This window comes from Eleutherodactylus coqui, chromosome 6 (assembly GCF_035609145.1).
Source record: "Eleutherodactylus coqui strain aEleCoq1 chromosome 6, aEleCoq1.hap1, whole genome shotgun sequence".
NCBI classification, from domain to species: Eukaryota; Metazoa; Chordata; class Amphibia; order Anura; family Eleutherodactylidae; genus Eleutherodactylus; species Eleutherodactylus coqui.
The window spans coordinates 225,266,559-225,282,852 of NC_089842.1; positions in this window are offsets into that span (position 1 = coordinate 225,266,559).

Genomic DNA, 16,294 nt, shown 5'->3' on the forward strand with positions numbered 1-16,294 from the left:
TTTACCAATAAGCATCATGCCAACTGGCTGACCAGAAGCATCCCAAACGGGACTTTCCCTTGTGCAAGATGTATGGCCTGTCCTTTCGTGACTAAGAATAACGAATTCTCATCCAGCGTTACAGGGAAAAAATATCAGACCAAAAGTTTCATTAACTGTACCACAAAGAATGTCATATACTTGATCAGGTTGCTAGGTAACCAGGTTGGTTGCTAGGTAACAAGGTTGGTTGCTAGGTTACCAGGTTGCTAGGCAACCAGAACGGTTGCTAGGTAACCAAGTTGGTTGCTAGGTAACCAAGTTGGTTGCTAGTATACCTGGTTGCTAGGTTACAAGGTTGCTAGGTTACCGGGTTGCTAGGTTAGCAGTTCGGTTGCTAGGTAACCAGGTTGGTTGCTAGGTAACAAGGTTGGTTGCTAGGTTTGCAGGTTGCTAGGCAACCAGGTCGGTTGCAAGGTAACCAAGTTGGTTGCTAGGTAACCAAGTTGGTTGCTAGGATATCTGGTTGCTAGGTTACAAGGTTGCTAGGTTACCGGGTTGCTAGGTAACCAGGTTGGTTGCTAGGTAACCAGGTTCGTTGCTAGGTAACCAAGTTGGTTGCTAGGATACCAGGTTGCTAGGTTACAAGGTTGCTAGGTTACCGGGTTGCTAGGTAACCAGGTTGGTTGCTAGGTAACCAGGTTCGTTGCTAGGTAACCAAGTTGGTTGCTAGGATACAAGGTTGCTAGGTTACCGGGTTGCTAGGTAACCAGGTTGGTTGCTAGGTAACAAGGTTGGTTGCTAGGTTACCAGGTTGCTAGGCAACCAGGTCGGTTGCTAGGTAACCAAGTTGGTTGCTAGGATACCTGGTTGCTAGGTTACAAGGTTGCTAGGTTACCGGGTTGCTAGGTAACCAGGTTGGTTGCTAGGTAGCCAGGTTCGTTGCTAGGTAACCAAGTTGGTTGCTAGGATACCAGGTTGCTAGGTTACAAGGTTGCTAGGTTACCGGGTTGCTAGGTAACCAGGTTGGTTGCTAGGTAACCAGGTTGGTTGCTAGGTAACCAGGTTCGTTGCTAGGCAACCAGGTTGGTTGATAGGTAACCAGGTTGGTTGCTAGGTAACCAAGTTGGTTGCTAGGTAACCAAGTTGGTTGCTAGGTAACAAGGTTGGTTGCTAGGTTACCAGGTTGGTAGGCAAACAGGTTGCTAGGTAACAAGGTTGCTAGGTAACCAGGTTGCTAGGTAACAAGGTTGCTAGGATACCGGGTTGCTAGGATACCAGGTTGCTAGGCAACCAGGTTGGTTGCTAGGTTACCAGGTTGCTAGGCAACCAGGTCGGTTGCTAGGTAACCAAGTTGGTTGCTAGGTAACCAAGTTGGTTGCTAGGATACCTGGTTGCTAGGTTACAAGGTTGCTAGGTTACCGGGTTGCTAGGTAACCAGGTTGGTTGCTAGGTAACCAGGTTCGTTGCTAGGTAACCAAGTTGGTTGCTAGGATACCAGGTTGCTAGGTTACAAGGTTGCTAGGTTACCGGGTTGCTAGGTAACCAGGTTGGTTGCTAGGTAACCAGGTTGGTTGCTAGGATACCAGGTTCGCTGCTAGGCAACCAGGTTGGTTGCTAGGTAACCAGGTTGGTTGCTAGGTAACAAGGTTGGTTGCTTGGTAACCAAGTTGGTTGCTAGGTAACAAGGTTGGTTGCTAGGTGACAAGGTTGCTAGGTAACAAGGTTGCTAGGATACCAGGTTGCTAGGATACCAGGTTGCTAGGTAACCAGGTTGGTTGCTAGGTAACAAGGTTGGTTGCTAGGTTACCAGGTTGCTAGGCAACCAGAACGGTTGCTAGGTAACCAAGTTGGTTGCTAGGTAACCAAGTTGGTTGCTAGTATACCTGGTTGCTAGGTTACAAGGTTGCTAGGTTACCGGGTTGCTAGGTTAGCAGTTCGGTTGCTAGGTAACCAGGTTGGTTGCTAGGTAACCAGGTTCGTTGCTAGGTAACCAGGTTGGTTGCTAGGTAACCAGGTTGCTAGGTAACAACCTGGTTTCTAGGGAGCCCGGTTGGTTGCTAAGTAACCAGGTTGGTTGCTAGGAACAAGGTTGCTTGCTAGGTTACCAGGTTGCTAGGCAACCAGGTTGCTAGGTAACCAAGTTGGTTGCTAGGATACCAGGTTGCTAGGTTACAAGGTTGCTAGGTTACCGGGTTGCTAGGTAACCAGGTTGGTTGCTAGGTAACCAGGTTGGTTGCTAGGATACCGGGTTGCTAGGATACCGGGTTGCTAGACTACCGTGTTGCTAGGTAACCAGGTTGGTTGCTAAGTTACTAGGTTGCTTTGTAACCAGGTTGGTTGCTAGGTAACCAAGTTGGTTGCTAGGGTAGCAGGTTGGTAGGTTACAAGGTTGCTAGGTTACCGGGTAGCCAGGTTACCGGGTTGGTTGCTAGATTACTGGGTTGCTAGGTAACCAGGTTGGTTGCTAGGTAACCAGGTTGGTTGCTAGGTTACCAGGTTGCTAGGCAACCAGGCCGCTAGGCAACCAGGTTGCTAGGTAACTAGGTTGCTTGCTAGGTAACCAGGTTGGTTGCTAGGTAACCAAGTTGGTTGCTAGGATACCAGGTTGCTAGGTTACAAGGTTGTTAGGTTACCGGGTTGCTAGGTAACCAGGTTGGTTGCTAGGATGTGGGTTGCTGGGGTACCGCGTTGCTAGGATACCGGGTTGCTAGGATACCGGGTTACTAGTATACCAGGTTGCTAGAATACCAGGTTGCTAGTTTACCAGGTTGGTTGCTAGGATACCAAGTTGCTGGGGTTCCACATTGCTAGAATACCAGGTTGCAAAGCAACCAACCTGGTTACCTAGCAACCGTCCTGGTATCCTAGCAACCCGGTTACCTAGCAACCCAGTTACCTAAGAAACACAGTGTTACCAGCACCACGCTTTAGGACTGTGGAGTTTATGAAGAAATGGGATGAGATTGCCATTGAATCATCTCTAAAAATGATACATCTGCTTTTGGAAGAGGGAAAAATAACTTTGGAGAAAAATCAAAAGTCATTAGAAGAACAAATTACCCTCACTAAGAAATTCATTTCAGATCCAGAATTCAATGCTAAAGAAAAAAACACTGCAAGATCAAATCGAGAAATACACCCTCTATATCAAAGAACGGAAACATAACTCTTTTACACGCGACCAACTGGAAATTCGCGAACATAAAACATATTTAAGTATGAGACCCTCTACGGACACTGAGTTAAGCGCCTCTGACTTAGATCCTTCAGACAACGAAGGCATTAGAGGCTACAAATCGTATCCCCCCCCCCCACTCATTACAACAGGGGACGTCATCCATACAGAGGAAGGGGTAGATCAAGACAAACCCAAGAGGGTTTTTTGGATCAGCCAATTTCTCGATATTTCCTAAGAAGAAATCGAGACCCTTACAATCCGCATTAAACACATTAAGCCCTCCGATAAGATGCAAATTATCGACCTGTCTGACCATATACTGTCCACGGTAGAGAGGGTTGTTCTGGAGAGGGGGATGTCCTTTGTCCCGACGAGCCGCTACAACCCGTTCGTCTGGACGAAGGACATCTCCCTCTTTATACGGACATTAAGGTGGAAAACATTTTTTTTCTCAAAAAGACAAAGCCCAAGGTTATAAATTAGGACTCACTATTGACGATTTGGAAGGGCTACATGTACTCGAGTCACTCGAGAACGAAGTCCCGGGTTTGGGTCCTTTTACAAATTTGAAACTGTCTAATAAATCATCGCCACCGAACATCAACTCTCCCGAACTGGATTTGTTCGAAAAACTAGTCCTATGAGACCTTAAACAGTTACAAATAAAATCTAAACCACCTTCTAACATGACTAAAGAGGAATTTTTGGCCCTGAACACTCTAAAAAATAACGATAATCTTATCATAAAATCCTCTGATAAAGGAGGCAATGTGGTACTAATGAATACGGACCAATACACGCGTATGTGTACTGATATTTTGAACGATGTAGAAACTTATGTGATTCTACATAAGGATCCCACTAGAAACTTCCTGGTTGAACTTAAAAGTCTCTTATCTCAAGCAAGAGATAGGCAACTTATCAGTGATTCTGAATATCATTTAAGTTGACCAAAGCACCGAGGACCTGTACGTTCTACGCGCTCCCCAAAGTCCATAAAGGTCTAAACCCCTTAAAGGGTAGACCAATTATTTCTGGAGTGGGAAACCTCACCCAGAATGCTAGCATTTATATGGACAAAATTCTAAGATAATTTGTGACCTCATTGCCATCTTACGCGAGGGACACTATGGACCTGCTACGTCAGATCCAACATATTTGTGTTGAGTCAGGTACCCTCATCGCCACCCTGGATGTAGAAGCTCTCTATAGCTCCATACCACACCTGGGTGGCCTTGAAGCAATTCAATACTTCCTTTCGCAGAGGGGCTCTCAGTTCTCAGGTCATAACACATTTGCCTTATCTCTCATGGACTTTATCCTTAAACACAATTTTTTCATCTTCGATCGCAAGTACTTCCACCAGCTCAGGGGGACTGCGATGGGGACGCCATGTGCCCCATCGTACGCCAATCTATACCTGGGCTGGTGGGAGGAACGGATCGTGTTCTCGGATGACTGTTTACCTTGGTCTCAATATATCTTGCATTGGACAAGATATATTGATGACATTCTGATTTTATGGACCGGTGATGAGGTCCAATTTAATCAGTTTGTACAACATCTGAACGTCAATAACTTAAATTTGAGGTTTACATCTTCAATAAGTACTTCCTCAATAGAGTTTCTAGATGTAACAATTCGGCTGGAACAGGATGGCTCTGTGTCAACAAATTTATAGCGTAAAACTAACAGCCACGAATACGTTGTTACGCTGGGACAGTTTTCATCCGTACAATTTAAAAAAGGGGATCCCGAAAGGCCAATATCTTAGGTTAAGAAGAAACTGCTCTGATTTGGCCGCATACGATGATGAAAGTCATAAACTCCATTTAAGATTCAAACAACGCAAGCACCCCACAGAAATACTAGATCAGTCTTTTCGGCTGGGTAGAGAAGAGAACAGAGAATCATTATTGATACCTCGAAATAGACAGGAACAGACCTTTATTGGGGTGATTGGTACATATGACACTGCCAACAAAGAGGTCCGCAACATACTGGCTAGATACTGGGACATATTAATCAATGACCAAGACCTTAAAAAAAGGATCCCAGAAAGACCTCCCATCACCTATAGACGGGGTAAGAACTTACGTGATCATTTGGTCAAAAGTCATTTTACCAATAAGCATCATGCCAACTGGCTGACCAGAAGCATCCCAAACGGGACTTTCCCTTGTGCAAGATGTATGGCCTGTCCTTTCGTGACTAAGAATAACGAATTCTCATCCAGCGTTACAGGGAAAAAATATCAGACCAAAAGTTTCATTAACTGTACCACAAAGAATGTCATATACTTGATCAGGTTGCTAGGTAACCAGGTTGGTTGCTAGGTAACAAGGTTGGTTGCTAGGTTACCAGGTTGCTAGGCAACCAGGTCGGTTGCTAGGTAACCAAGTTGGTTGCTAGGTAACCAAGTTGGTTGCTAGGATACCTGGTTGCTAGGTTACAAGGTTGCTAGGTTACCGGGTTGCTAGGTTAGCAGTTCGGTTGCTAGGTAACCAGGTTGGTTGCTAGGCAACCAAGTTGGTTGCTAGGTAACAAGGTTGGTTGCTAGGTTACCGGGTTGCTAGGCAACCTGATTGCTAGGTAACCAGGTCGGTTTCTAGGTAAACAAGTTGGTTGCTAGGTACCCAATTTGGTTGCTAGGATACCAGGTTGCTAGGTTACAAGGTTGCTAGGTTACCGGGTTGCTAGGTAACCAGGTTGGTTGCTAGGTAACCAGGTTCGTTGCTAGGTAACCAAGTTGGTTGCTAGGATACCGGGTTGCTAGGTTACAAGGTTGCTAGGTTACCGGGTTGCTAGGTAACCAGGTTGGTTGCTAGGAAACCAGATTGGTTGCTACGTAACCAGGTTCGTTGCTAGGCAACCAGGTTGGTTGCTAGGTAACCAGGTTGGTTGCTAGGTAACAAGGTTGGTTGCTAGGTAACCAAGTTGGTTGCTAGGTAACAAGGTTGGTTGCTAGGTTAGCGGGTTGCTAGGCAACCTGGTTGCTAGGTAACCAGGTTGCTAGGTAACAAGGTTGCTAGGTAACCAGGTTGCTAGGTAACAAGGTTGCTAGGATACCGGGTTGCTAGGATACCAGGTTGCTAGGTAACCAGGTTGGTTGCTAGGTAACAAGGTTGGTTGCTAGGTTACCAGGTTGCTAGGCAACCAGGTCGGTTGCTAGGTAACCAAGTTGGTTGCTAGGTAACCAAGTTGGTTTCTAGGATACCTGGTTGCTAGGTTACAAGGTTGCTAGGTTACCGGGTTGCTAGGTTAGCAGTTCGGTTGCTAGGTAACCAGGTTGGTTGCTAGGCAACCAGGTTGGTTGCTAGGTAACCAGGTTGGTTGCTAGGTAACAAGGTTGGCTGATAAGTAACCAAGTTGGTTGCTAGGTAACAAGGTTGGTTGCTAGGTTACCGGGTTGCTAGGCAACCTGGTTGCTAGGTAACCAGGTTGCTAGGTAACAAGGTTGCTAGGTAACAAGGTTGCTAGGATACCGAGTTGCTAGGTAACCAGGTTGCTAGGTAACAAAGTTGGTTGCTAGGTTACCAGGTTGCTAGGTTACCGGGTTGCTAGGTAACCAGGTTGGTTGCTAGATAACCAGGTTCGTTGCTAGGTAACCAAGTTGGTTGCTAGGATACCAGGTTGCTAGGTTACAAGGTTGCTAGGTTACCAGGTTGCTAGGTAACCAGGTTGGTTGCTAGGTAACAAGGTTGGTTGCTATGTTACCAGGTTGCTAGGCAACCAGGTTGGTTGCCAGGTAACCAAGTTGGTTGCTAGGTAACCAAGTTGGTTGCTAGGATACCTGGTTGCTAGGTTACAAGGTTGCTAGGTTACCGGGTTGCTAGGTAACCAGGTTGGTTGCTAGGTAACCAGGTTCGTAGCTAGGTAACCAAGTTGGTTGCTAGGATACCAGATTGCTAGGTTACAAGGTTGCTAGGTTACCGGGTTGCTAGGTAACCAGGTTGGTTGCTAGGTAACCAGGTTCGTTGCTAGGCAACCAGGTTGGTTGCTAGGTAACCAGGTTGGTTGCTAGGTAACCAAGTTGGTTGCTAGGTAACAAGGTTTGTTGCTAGGTTACCAGGTTGCTAGGTAACAAGGTTGCTAGGTAACCAGGTTGCTAGGTAATAAGGTTGCTAGGATACCGGGTTGCTAGGATACCAGGTTGCTAGGTAACCAGGTTGGTTGCTAGGTAACAAGGTTGGTTGCTAGGTTTTCAGGTTGCTAGGCAACCAGGTCGGTTGCAAGGTAACCAAGTTGGTTGCTAGGTAACCAAGTTGGTTGCTAGGATATCTGGTTGCTAGGTTACAAGGTTGCTAGGTTACCGGGTTGCTAGGTAACCAGGTTGGTTGCTAGGTAACCAGGTTCGTTGCTAGGTAACCAAGTTGGTTGCTAGGATACCAGGTTGCTAGGTTACAAGGTTGCTAGGTTACCGGGTTGCTAGGTAACCAGGTTGGTTGCTAGGTAACCAGGTTCGTTGCTAGGTAACCAAGTTGGTTGCTAGGATACAAGGTTGCTAGGTTACCGGGTTGCTAGGTAACCAGGTTGGTTGCTAGGTAACAAGGTTGGTTGCTAGGTTACCAGGTTGCTAGGCAACCAGGTCGGTTGCTAGGTAACCAAGTTGGTTGCTAGGATACCTGGTTGCTAGGTTACAAGGTTGCTAGGTTACCGGGTTGCTAGGTAACCAGGTTGGTTGCTAGGTAGCCAGGTTCGTTGCTAGGTAACCAAGTTGGTTGCTAGGATACCAGGTTGCTAGGTTACAAGGTTGCTAGGTTACCGGGTTGCTAGGTAACCAGGTTGGTTGCTAGGTAACCAGGTTGGTTGCTAGGTAACCAGGTTCGTTGCTAGGCAACCAGGTTGGTTGATAGGTAACCAGGTTGGTTGCTAGGTAACCAAGTTGGTTGCTAGGTAACCAAGTTGGTTGCTAGGTAACAAGGTTGGTTGCTAGGTTACCAGGTTGGTAGGCAAACAGGTTGCTAGGTAACAAGGTTGCTAGGTAACCAGGTTGCTAGGTAACAAGGTTGCTAGGATACCGGGTTGCTAGGATACCAGGTTGCTAGGCAACCAGGTTGGTTGCTAGGTTACCAGGTTGCTAGGCAACCAGGTCGGTTGCTAGGTAACCAAGTTGGTTGCTAGGTAACCAAGTTGGTTGCTAGGATACCTGGTTGCTAGGTTACAAGGTTGCTAGGTTACCGGGTTGCTAGGTAACCAGGTTGGTTGCTAGGTAACCAGGTTCGTTGCTAGGTAACCAAGTTGGTTGCTAGGATACCAGGTTGCTAGGTTACAAGGTTGCTAGGTTACCGGGTTGCTAGGTAACCAGGTTGGTTACTAGGTAACCAGGTTGGTTGCTAGGATACCAGGTTCGCTGCTAGGCAACCAGGTTGGTTGCTAGGTAACCAGGTTGGTTGCTAGGTAACAAGGTTGGTTGCTTGGTAACCAAGTTGGTTGCTAGGTAACAAGGTTGGTTGCTAGGTGACAAGGTTGCTAGGCAACCAGGTTGCTAGGTAACAAGGTTGCTAGGATACCAGGTTGCTAGGATACCAGGTTGCTAGGTAACCAGGTTGGTTGCTAGGTAACAAGGTTGGTTGCTAGGTTACCAGGTTGCTAGGCAACCAGAACGGTTGCTAGGTAACCAAGTTGGTTGCTAGGTAACCAAGTTGGTTGCTAGTATACCTGGTTGCTAGGTTACAAGGTTGCTAGGTTACCGTGTTGCTAGGTTAGCAGTTCGGTTGCTAGGTAACCAGGTTGGTTGCTAGGTAACCAGGTTCGTTGCTAGGTAACCAGGTTGGTTGCTAGGTAACCAGGTTGCTAGGTAACAACCTGGTTTCTAGGGAGCCCGGTTGGTTGCTAAGTAACCAGGTTGGTTGCTAGGAACAAGGTTGCTTGCTAGGTTACCAGGTTGCTAGGCAACCAGGTTGCTAGGTAACCAAGTTGGTTGCTAGGATACTAGGTTGCTAGGTTACAAGGTTGCTAGGTTACCGGGTTGCTAGGTAACCAGGTTGGTTGCTAGGTAACCAGGTTGGTTGCTAGGATACCGGGTTGCTAGGATACCGGGTTGCTAGACTACCGTGTTGCTAGGTAACCAGGTTGGTTGCTAAGTTACTAGGTTGCTTTGTAACCAGGTCGGTTGCTAGGTAACAAGGTTGGTTGCTTGGTAACCAAGTTGGTTGCTAGGGTAGCAGGTTGGTAGGTTACAAGGTTGCTAGGTTACCGGGTAGCTAGGTTACCGGGTTGGTTGCTAGATTACTGGGTTGCTAGGTAACCAGGTTGGTTGCTAGGTAACCAGGTTGGTTGCTAGGTTACCAGGTTGCTAGGCAACCAGGCCGCTAGGCAACCAGGTTGCTAGGTAACTAGGTTGCTTGCTAGGTAACCAGGTTGGTTGCTAGGTAACCAAGTTGGTTGCTAGGATACCAGGTTGCTAGGTTACAAGGTTGTTAGGTTACCGGGTTGCTAGGTAACCAGGTTGGTTGCTAGGATGTGGGTTGCTGGGGTACCGCGTTGCTAGGATACCGGGTTGCTAGGATACCGGGTTACTAGTATACCAGGTTGCTAGAATACCAGGTTGCTAGTTTACCAGGTTGGTTGCTAGGATACCAAGTTGCTGGGGTTCCACATTGCTAGAATACCAGGTTGCAAAGCAACCAACCTGGTTACCTAGCAACCGTCCTGGTATCCTAGCAACCCGGTTACCTAGCAACCCAGTTACCTAAGAAACACAGTGTTACCAGCACCACGCTTTAGGACTGTGGAGTTTATGAAGAAATGGGATGAGATTGCCATTGAATCATCTCTAAAAATGATACATCTGCTTTTGGAAGAGGGAAAAATAACTTTGGAGAAAAATCAAAAGTCATTAGAAGAACAAATTACCCTCACTAAGAAATTCATTTCAGATCCAGAATTCAATGCTAAAGAAAAAAACACTGCAAAGAACGGAAACATAACTCTTTTACACGCGACCAACTGGAAATTCGCGAACATAAAACATATTTAAGTATGAGACCCTCTACGGACACTGAGTTAAGCGCCTCTGACTTAGATCCTTCAGACAACGAAGGCATTAGAGGCTACAAATCGTATCCCCCCCCCCCCACTCATTACAACAGGGGACGTCATCCATACAGAGGAAGGGGTAGATCAAGACAAACCCAAGAGGGTTTTTTGGATCAGCCAATTTCTCGATATTTCCTAAGAAGAAATCGAGACCCTTACAATCCGCATTAAACACATTAAGCCCTCCGATAAGATGCAAATTATCGACCTGTCTGACCATATACTGTCCACGGTAGAGAGGGTTGTTCTGGAGAGGGGGATGTCCTTTGTCCCGACGAGCCGCTACAACCCGTTCGTCTGGACGAAGGACATCTCCCTCTTTATACGGACATTAAGGTGGAAAACATTTTTTTTCTCAAAAAGACAAAGCCCAAGGTTATAAATTAGGACTCACTATTGACGATTTGGAAGGGCTACATGTACTCGAGTCACTCGAGAACGAAGTCCCGGGTTTGGGTCCTTTTACAAATTTGAAACTGTCTAATAAATCATCGCCACCGAACATCAACTCTCCCGAACTGGATTTGTTCGAAAAACTAGTCCTATGAGACCTTAAACAGTTACAAATAAAATCTAAACCACCTTCTAACATGACTAAAGAGGAATTTTTGGCCCTGAACACTCTAAAAAATAACGATAATCTTATCATAAAATCCTCTGATAAAGGAGGCAATGTGGTACTAATGAATACGGACCAATACACGCGTATGTGTACTGATATTTTGAACGATGTAGAAACTTATGTGATTCTACATAAGGATCCCACTAGAAACTTCCTGGTTGAACTTAAAAGTCTCTTATCTCAAGCAAGAGATAGGCAACTTATCAGTGATTCTGAATATCATTTAAGTTGACCAAAGCACCGAGGACCTGTACGTTCTACGCGCTCCCCAAAGTCCATAAAGGTCTAAACCCCTTAAAGGGTAGACCAATTATTTCTGGAGTGGGAAACCTCACCCAGAATGCTAGCATTTATATGGACAAAATTCTAAGATAATTTGTGACCTCATTGCCATCTTACGCGAGGGACACTATGGACCTGCTACGTCAGATCCAACATATTTGTGTTGAGTCAGGTACCCTCATCGCCACCCTGGATGTAGAAGCTCTCTATAGCTCCATACCACACCTGGGTGGCCTTGAAGCAATTCAATACTTCCTTTCGCAGAGGGGCTCTCAGTTCTCAGGTCATAACACATTTGCCTTATCTCTCATGGACTTTATCCTTAAACACAATTTTTTCATCTTCGATCGCAAGTACTTCCACCAGCTCAGGGGGACTGCGATGGGGACGCCATGTGCCCCATCGTACGCCAATCTATACCTGGGCTGGTGGGAGGAACGGATCGTGTTCTCGGATGACTGTTTACCTTGGTCTCAATATATCTTGCATTGGACAAGATATATTGATGACATTCTGATTTTATGGACCGGTGATGAGGTCCAATTTAATCAGTTTGTCCAACATCTGAACGTCAATAACTTAAATTTGAGGTTTACATCTTCAATAAGTACTTCCTCAATAGAGTTTCTAGATGTAACAATTCGGCTGGAACAGGATGGCTCTGTGTCAACAAATTTATAGCGTAAAACTAACAGCCACGAATACGTTGTTACGCTGGGACAGTTTTCATCCGTACAATTTAAAAAAGGGGATCCCGAAAGGCCAATATCTTAGGTTAAGAAGAAACTGCTCTGATTTGGCCGCATACGATGATGAAAGTCATAAACTCCATTTAAGATTCAAACAACGCAAGCACCCCACAGAAATACTAGATCAGTCTTTTCGGCTGGGTAGAGAAGAGAACAGAGAATCATTATTGATACCTCGAAATAGACAGGAACAGACCTTTATTGGGGTGATTGGTACATATGACACTGCCAACAAAGAGGTCCGCAACATACTGGCTAGATACTGGGACATATTAATCAATGACCAAGACCTTAAAAAAAGGATCCCAGAAAGACCTCCCATCACCTATAGACGGGGTAAGAACTTACGTGATCATTTGGTCAAAAGTCATTTTACCAATAAGCATCATGCCAACTGGCTGACCAGAAGCATCCCAAACGGGACTTTCCCTTGTGCAAGATGTATGGCCTGTCCTTTCGTGACTAAGAATAACGAATTCTCATCCAGCGTTACAGGGAAAAAATATCAGACCAAAAGTTTCATTAACTGTACCACAAAGAATGTCATATACTTGATCAGGTTGCTAGGTAACCAGGTTGGTTGCTAGGTAACAAGGTTGGTTGCTAGGTTACCAGGTTGCTAGGCAACCAGGTCGGTTGCTAGGTAACCAAGTTGGTTGCTAGGTAACCAAGTTGGTTGCTAGGATACCTGGTTGCTAGGTTACAAGGTTGCTAGGTTACCGGGTTGCTAGGTTAGCAGTTCGGTTGCTAGGTAACCAGGTTGGTTGCTAGGCAACCAAGTTGGTTGCTAGGTAACAAGGTTGGTTGCTAGGTTACCGGGTTGCTAGGCAACCTGATTGCTAGGTAACCAGGTCGGTTTCTAGGTAAACAAGTTGGTTGCTAGGTACCCAATTTGGTTGCTAGGATACCAGGTTGCTAGGTTACAAGGTTGCTAGGTTACCGGGTTGCTAGGTAACCAGGTTGGTTGCTAGGTAACCAGGTTCGTTGCTAGGTAACCAAGTTGGTTGCTAGGATACCGGGTTGCTAGGTTACAAGGTTGCTAGGTTACCGGGTTGCTAGGTAACCAGGTTGGTTGCTAGGAAACCAGATTGGTTGCTACGTAACCAGGTTCGTTGCTAGGCAACCAGGTTGGTTGCTAGGTAACCAGGTTGGTTGCTAGGTAACAAGGTTGGTTGCTAGGTAACCAAGTTGGTTGCTAGGTAACAAGGTTGGTTGCTAGGTTAGCGGGTTGCTAGGCAACCTGGTTGCTAGGTAACCAGGTTGCTAGGTAACAAGGTTGCTAGGTAACCAGGTTGCTAGGTAACAAGGTTGCTAGGATACCGGGTTGCTAGGATACCAGGTTGCTAGGTAACCAGGTTGGTTGCTAGGTAACAAGGTTGGTTGCTAGGTTACCAGGTTGCTAGGCAACCAGGTCGGTTGCTAGGTAACCAAGTTGGTTGCTAGGTAACCAAGTTGGTTTCCAGGATACCTGGTTGCTAGGTTACAAGGTTGCTAGGTTACCGGGTTGCTAGGTTAGCAGTTCGGTTGCTAGGTAACCAGGTTGGTTGCTAGGCAACCAGGTTGGTTGCTAGGTAACCAGGTTGGTTGCTAGGTAACAAGGTTGGCTGATAAGTAACCAAGTTGGTTGCTAGGTAACAAGGTTGGTTGCTAGGTTACCGGGTTGCTAGGCAACCTGGTTGCTAGGTAACCAGGTTGCTAGGTAACAAGGTTGCTAGGTAACAAGGTTGCTAGGATACCGAGTTGCTAGGTAACCAGGTTGCTAGGTAACCAGGTTGGTTGCTAGGTAACAAGGTTGGTTGCTAGGTTACCAGGTTGCTAGGTTACCGGGTTGCTAGGTAACCAGGTTGGTTGCTAGATAACCAGGTTCGTTGCTAGGTAACCAGGTTGGTTGCTAGGATACCAGGTTGCTAGGTTACAAGGTTGCTAGGTTACCAGGTTGCTAGGTAACCAGGTTGGTTGCTAGGTAACAAGGTTGGTTGCTATGTTACCAGGTTGCTAGGCAACCAGGTTGGTTGCCAGGTAACCAAGTTGGTTGCTAGGTAACCAAGTTGGTTGCTAGGATACCTGGTTGCTAGGTTACAAGGTTGCTAGGTTACCGGGTTGCTAGGTAACCAGGTTGGTTGCTAGGTAACCAGGTACGTTGCTAGGTAACCAAGTTGGTTGCTAGGATACCAGATTGCTAGGTTACAAGGTTGCTAGGTTACCGGGTTGCTAGGTAACCAGGTTGGTTGCTAGGTAACCAGGTTCGTTGCTAGGCAACCAGGTTGGTTGCTAGGTAACCAGGTTGGTTGCTAGGTAACCAAGTTGGTTGCTAGGTAACAAGGTTTGTTGCTAGGTTACCAGGTTGCTAGGTAACAAGGTTGCTAGGTAACCAGGTTGCTAGGTAATAAGGTTGCTAGGATACCGGGTTGCTAGGATACCAGGTTGCTAGGTAACCAGGTTGGTTGCTAGGTAACAAGGTTGGTTGCTAGGTTTGCAGGTTGCTAGGCAACCAGGTCGGTTGCAAGGTAACCAAGTTGGTTGCTAGGTAACCAAGTTGGTTGCTAGGATATCTGGTTGTTAGGTTACAAGGTTGCTAGGTTACCGGGTTGCTAGGTAACCAGGTTGGTTGCTAGGTAACCAGGTTCGTTGCTAGGTAACCAAGTTGGTTGCTAGGATACCAGGTTGCTAGGTTACAAGGTTGCTAGGTTACCGGGTTGCTAGGTAACCAGGTTGGTTGCTAGGTAACCAGGTTCGTTGCTAGGTAACCAAGTTGGTTGCTAGGATACAAGGTTGCTAGGTTACCGGGTTGCTAGGTAACCAGGTTGGTTGCTAGGTAACAAGGTTGGTTGCTAGGTTACCAGGTTGCTAGGCAACCAGGTCGGTTGCTAGGTAACCAAGTTGGTTGCTAGGATACCTGGTTGCTAGGTTACAAGGTTGCTAGGTTACCGGGTTGCTAGGTAACCAGGTTGGTTGCTAGGTAGCCAGGTTCGTTGCTAGGTAACCAAGTTGGTTGCTAGGATACCAGGTTGCTAGGTTACAAGGTTGCTAGGTTACCGGGTTGCTAGGTAACCAGGTTGGTTGCTAGGTAACCAGGTTGGTTGCTAGGTAACCAGGTTGGTTGCTAGGTAACCAGGTTCGTTGCTAGGCAACCAGGTTGGTTGATAGGTAACCAGGTTGGTTGCTAGGTAACCAAGTTGGTTGCTAGGTAACCAAGTTGGTTGCTAGGTAACAAGGTTGGTTGCTAGGTTACCAGGTTGGTAGGCAAACAGGTTGCTAGGTAACAAGGTTGCTAGGTAACCAGGTTGCTAGGTAACAAGGTTGCTAGGATACCGGGTTGCTAGGATACCAGGTTGCTAGGCAACCAGGTTGGTTGCTAGGTTACCAGGTTGCTAGGCAACCAGGTCGGTTGCTAGGTAACCAAGTTGGTTGCTAGGTAACCAGGTTGGTTGCTAGGTAACAAGGTTGGTTGCTAGGTTACCAGGTTGCTAGGCAACCAGGTCGGTTGCTAGGTAACCAAGTTGGTTGCTAGGTAACCAAGTTGGTTGCTAGGATACCTGGTTGCTAGGTTACAAGGTTGCTAGGTTACCGGGTTGCTAGGTAACCAGGTTGGTTGCTAGATAACCAGGTTCATTGCTAGGTAACCAAGTTGGTTGCTAGGATACCAGGTTGCTAGGTTACAAGGTTGCTAGGTTACCAGGTTGCTAGGTAACCAGGTTGGTTGCTAGGTAACAAGGTTGGTTGCTATGTTACCAGGTTGCTAGGCAACCAGGTTGGTTGCCAGGTAACCAAGTTGGTTGCTAGGTAACCAAGTTGGTTGCTAGGATACCTGGTTGCTAGGTTACAAGGTTGCTAGGTTACCGGGTTGCTAGGTAACCAGGTTGGTTGCTAGGTAACCAGGTACGTTGCTAGGTAACCAAGTTGGTTGCTAGGATACCAGATTGCTAGGTTACAAGGTTGCTAGGTTACCGGGTTGCTAGGTAACCAGGTTGGTTGCTAGGTAACCAGGTTCGTTGCTAGGCAACCAGGTTGGTTGCTAGGTAACCAGGTTGGTTGCTAGGTAACCAAGTTGGTTGCTAGGTAACAAGGTTTGTTGCTAGGTTACCAGGTTGCTAGGTAACAAGGTTGCTAGGTAACCAGGTTGCTAGGTAATAAGGTTGCTAGGATACCGGGTTGCTAGGATACCAGGTTGCTAGGTAACCAGGTTGGTTGCTAGGTAACAAGGTTGGTTGCTAGGTTTGCAGGTTGCTAGGCAACCAGGTCGGTTGCAAGGTAACCAAGTTGGTTGCTAGGTAACCAAGTTGGTTGCTAGGATATCTGGTTGCTAGGTTACAAGGTTGCTAGGTTACCGGGTTGCTAGGTAACCAGGTTGGTTGCTAGGTAACCTGGTTCGTTGCTAGGTAACCAAGTTGGTTGCTAGGATACCAGGTTGCTAGGTTACAAGGTTGCTAGGTTACCGGG